The following is a 5000-nucleotide window of genomic DNA, read 5'->3' on the forward strand; positions in this document are numbered from 1 at the left end:
TGAGTATGTAGGCTGTGTGGCACGTTACGCTGCTTTAAGCATAGTGAGCGATGCTTTGCGGTGGGTGGTGGATAGGTCGGCAGTGACAATGCTGGGCCGTAACACGCAGTAGCTCTTCTAATGACCTCTCATTGCAGATCCAGCTTTCTCCACTTGTCACCTCAAAAGTGCTCTCAGTGATGCTGGAGGATGCAACCTTATTAGGCCACCTGATTCCTGCATATTCCTTGTTGCCATGCGGTGCTGCATGAATGGATGTCCAAGTGTTAAGTCCCCTCCTTGCCTACCTGCAAACCTATCTACCAATACCAGCTACTTCCCCGTGTAAACCCATCTACAGATTTATAAGCTTCCCCATAATGGTAGTCACAAACACAGACATATTAAAGAAAGATAAAAGACACTGTTGTCCCTATGATGGAGGATATTCCCCTTGCCCGTTCTGTGCTTGCTGTGTTCCTCAGATAAGACAGCCACCGACGTATTGTACATTTCCCATAAGACGAGCCAAGCCGTACGTCCTAAGCCACTCGTCAACCTTCCCGCCGGCTGGCGAGTGTTCTCCGTGCTCCGCCACGAAAATTGATTTGTAATGAAAACTAAATCCGGCACTGATGCCTATCTGGGAACAAAGGGAAATTGTGTGGATTTTTCGCGACCGTGCACCGGGGCGACGCGTGCCATATCCCACCATGAGCGAGCGGCTTCCTTGTCACCGCGGTTGCCTCAGGACCCATTGTTTTTTAGTCAGTGCGCTCATGTCGTGTGTGTGTGTGTGTGTGTGTGTGTGTGTGTGTGTGTGTGTGTGTGTGTGTGTGTGTTTGTGTGTGCGTAAGATACAGGCGCAAGATAAGACCGGTTCGTTTTGAACACACAGTGCTGCGGAGGAGTTAGAGCATGAGAGCTGGACCAACAACATGTCTTCTGCTTTCATTGCACATGGAACTGGGGCTCAAGGAAAGCCCAGTGTGTTGGATCAGGCTGTGTGCATTATCGTCCAACTCTTTGATGCTTCAAATGCATTTTACGCTGTCCGCTAGCTGTTCCTGGCACTGTGACATGTGACGGTCAACTGTGCTCCAAATTTCAAAGGCCAAGGTGATGCAAGGTGCATGTTGGGTGTAGCCTACCCAAAGGTTTGTTTGTTGTTTTTTAGTTTAGTGCACTCATGTGTGTGTGTGTGTGTGTGTGTGTGTGTGTGTGTGTGTGTGTGTGTGTGTGTGTGTTTAGTGCGCGCACGTAGTTTAGTGCGCGCACGTGTGTGTGTGTGTGTGTGTGTGTGTGTGTGTGTGTGTGTGTGTGTGTGTGTGCATGTTGGGTGTAGCCTACCCAAAGGTTTGTTTGTTGTTTGTGTTTTTCATTTGCCTCCATTGATTCTGCCTCTCCTGGTGTCATCACTGGCATTGATTATTCAAAGTGTAATGTAGCTTTTGGTGGGACTCATCTCCTTGGTGTTCCATATCGATTCTGGTCATTCAAGTACAAATTCCAAGCACGTATGTCGACCTCAAAAGCTCAATTTTTGACCGTTTTTACTGACTTTCACTGACTGACTACAATAGCACCCATTTGCAGTGCAATTTGATCTTTTCTTCTCTTCAGTGGACTGAGGGAGCAGCAGCAGAGGAGGGCACAGCTCATGGCTGCACCTTTCAAACATGGCACAGATTGGCGCCACCACCAGCACCATCCACCCTGTGCCCTCATGGGCCGTGTGAGCAGGCCTTGCGTGAGATGTTTTAAGTGCACGGCTGTGTGGAGCACATCTGTACGCTCTGGGGATTTTTTTTTTCTTCAGAAGCAAACAGCACATTGTTTTAAGTGCTGTGGGACCGAGTGGACAATGTTCCCACAACGTTCCCACCTCAGTCGTTCCCGACAGTACAACTATATTTTTTTTCCCTTTTTCTTTTGTTTTCTTTATGATGAGAGATTTATGACGGCAGTCTTGTCACCCTCAGATGTGGGATACATAATAAATCACATTATTGCAGCACCGCACTGAACCCTGTTTTGTGTCCAGCCATTTGTCCACCTTTTATTTTTGTGTTTTGAATGTCCACGGTAAGCTGTGGCTCAGTCACAGCTCTGCTCACTCCGTCCTTCTGTCCCACGTCAGGAGCTGTGTGGACGGACTCAGGCGGCATCGCGCAGGCAGCTCCGGTGTGACTGGCAGGTGTGTTAGCTGGCCGTCCCGGTGTTTGATAAATGGCTGCCGTCTCCGCAGCTCACTGTCACCCTCTGACGCTGGGCCTTGAAGTATCGATATTCCATGATTTGTAACGTTAGCCCCTGTTGTGACTTGTGCGAGAAACAGAATAGCTTACCGTATGTGCGTCATGCTTTTGAATGACAACCAGCCTTCGACTGCTTCAGCCCAGTTTTGCATTGGTCAATACGTTGCATTTCCCATTTTGGAAGACACATCTTTAGCATGTAACAGCACAGTGAGTGGACATACACTACTTGTGTTTTTGTGGTAGACTTCAGCAACTTCTGAAGTGGCTCAATCCCAATGGCCCAGAGCACTGACGTCATCGAGTGTGTGTTTCTGAGCCTGCGGAAACGCGTTGAGTCCACTCCTGGAGTCAGCGGCCGCCCTCGGCAGACAAGGTTAATGACTCCTACACCCTTTTTTCGCAGCGGAAACCATTTCCAGGGCAATATCTGGATCTGAAGTCCGGTCCAGGGTCATTAGTCATTAGGCTGTATTGAGCAGTAATTGGAGGACAGGAAGACACAGGTTGCGGCAAACTGGGGGAGGTTCAGAGTGGAGTGGAGAGAAGCAGGTGGAGAGTGTGTGTGTGTGTGTGTGTTTGTGTGTGTGTGTCTTTGAGTGTGTGTGTGTGTGTGTGTGTGTGTGTGTGTGTGTCTTTGAGTGTGTGTGTGTGTGTGTGTGTGTGTGTGTGTGTGTGTGTGTGTGTGTGTGTGTGTGTGAGTATATCTGTGTCTGTGTGTGTATGTGTGTGTGTGTGTGTGTGTGTGTGTGTGTGTGTGTGTGTGTGTGTGTGTGTGTGTGTGTGTGTGTATGGGGTGTTGTCGTAGCTGCACCACTACCGTAGCAGCAGCAGCTTCCCAAAGTCCCACTCACATGATGTGGTCCACTTCTCCTCGCTGCCCTTGTCCTGCTTACAGCGAGCGCATGACTGCAAGGAGCAGAAAATAGCCCAAGTAAGGCACCCAGAAGAGAAGAGGGGGTTAGACAAGGATGGAGGGAGGGAGGGAGGAGGAGAAGATGGGGTGGAGTAGAGGAAAGAGGGAGAAGAGAGACACCAAAGAAAAGATTAAGAAGGACAGGTGTGAGAGAGGGAGGGGTAGAAAGCAGAGAAAAGGGGGAGAGAGGAGGAAGAGAGAGAAAGGAAGTGAGAGATAGAGAGGGTAGAAGGATAAGGTGGGTAGAGCAAGGAAAATACAGATATGGACTGAGAGAGACAAAGATGGAGGGAGCGGGAGAGAGGGAGAGACAGAGAGAGATGGAGGTAGAGGGAGAGAGGGAGAGACAGAGAGAGATGGAGGTAGAGGGAGAGAGGGAGAGACAGAGAGAGATGGAGGTAGAGGGAGAGAGGGAGGGTGGGAGCAGACGGTGATTGTGTGAGCATGTGTGTGCACGCGTCTGCAGGTAAAGCGCAGCAGTTGGCGTGACCTTCCGCATGAACCTGTCTCCTGGCACTCATACAAGATGTGGGCGCCTCAGTTCTCAGGTGTGTGTGTGTGTGTGTGTGTGTGTCTGTGTGTGTGTCAGTGTGTTGGCACCAACCGCTTCTCTCCCTCGCATCGCTGACTCGGGTAAGTTTGGACAGAGGCGGAGGTGTGTGTGTGCGTGTGTGTGTGGGTGTATGTGTGTGTGTGTGTGTGTGTGTGTGTGTGTGTGTGTGTGTGTGTGTGTGTGTGTGTGTGTGTTGGTGTGTGTGGGATATCTGTCCCGTGCTTCTGCATTACAGTCGCTAAGCGAATGGACTTTTTTTTTTTTTGTATTTGTAAATCCATCCCATCATGCCTGCTGCGCGTGGCCCAGTTTGGAAGAAAGTCGGAGTGCATCAAGTCAAAGGCACTCACCCTAGCTTTCTACAAATGCACGGTAATGAGCATGCTCCCTCTCTCCCACTGCCCAGAGGCCTGGGCTTCGGCCCAATTAGCCTGTTGCAGTTAACGAGCATGAAATGAGATTTGGTCACCCAGCCGATCAGTGGGCAGCTCCACTCGAGAAGAGGGAGGATTAAGATCACCCATAAATATTTAAGGAAACGTCAAGCGCGGACACGGTGAGGCCGAGAAGGGCCGAGAGACGAAGAGCGCGGAGGAAAGGGGACAGAGGAGACCGAGAGAGAGAGAGAGAGAACGAAAGAGTGTGTGAAAGAGAGAGAAAAAGAGAGATGACCCCTCGAGGTGTTCACATGTCCGTTGGTGAGAGCGGCTCTAGCATGTTACATGCGTGTTGTGGACAAGGGGATGGACTGGAATGCGACTAGTGGGACGCTCTCCTTCCCCCAAGCACAGCCAGTATCCACGGCAACCCTCTGTTGCAGCATCCACAGCAGTTTTCCGCAGCAGCGGTGGCAGTCAGTGGCAAATTGATTATTAGTAGTTGGAGACCCGCATAATGAAGGTGTTATTGATGGGGACGATAATAATGGCAATGATGTTAAAGAAAATGATGAGGTTATCATAAAGCCTTCATATTATTGCTTCCTCTTGCTACAACCAGGACATTTTCCATTTGTCTTCGTTGATTGTTGATTAGTGTCCATGATACAAAAGATTAGCAGTTTATAAACCAATTAACTCAACTATGTGTTTCATTTTTTGGAAACTTTTTATACTTTCTTTACACTTACTTACTGTTTGTCAGGGAAATAAATTCATGCATGCTGTTAAAAAAAACTGGCAAAACATGTACATAATATTGTGCATAATACTTAGCATAGTATGTGAAGCGAACATGTACGTTATATAATATATGCATATTACCACCTGTAACTGCCAAGCACCTTCAATCCCCC

The 5000-nt window shown here is 48.9% G+C and overlaps 1 protein-coding gene across 1 annotated transcript in view; it reads left to right on the forward strand.

Annotated features, from left to right (window-relative positions):
• Positions 1 to 5000, forward strand: part of grin2aa (glutamate receptor, ionotropic, N-methyl D-aspartate 2A, a) — a 159913-nt gene that overhangs the window by 37479 nt on the left and 117434 nt on the right. The gene's annotated exons all lie outside the window — the stretch shown is intronic.

The sequence above is a fragment of the Alosa pseudoharengus genome, unplaced genomic scaffold (assembly GCF_046254945.1).
Source record: "Alosa pseudoharengus isolate Yale_2024_CS ecotype anadromous, Long Island Sound unplaced genomic scaffold, YU_APseudo_1.1 YU_APseudo_1.1_scf_4, whole genome shotgun sequence".
In the NCBI taxonomy this organism is placed as follows: Eukaryota; Metazoa; Chordata; class Actinopteri; order Clupeiformes; family Clupeidae; genus Alosa; species Alosa pseudoharengus.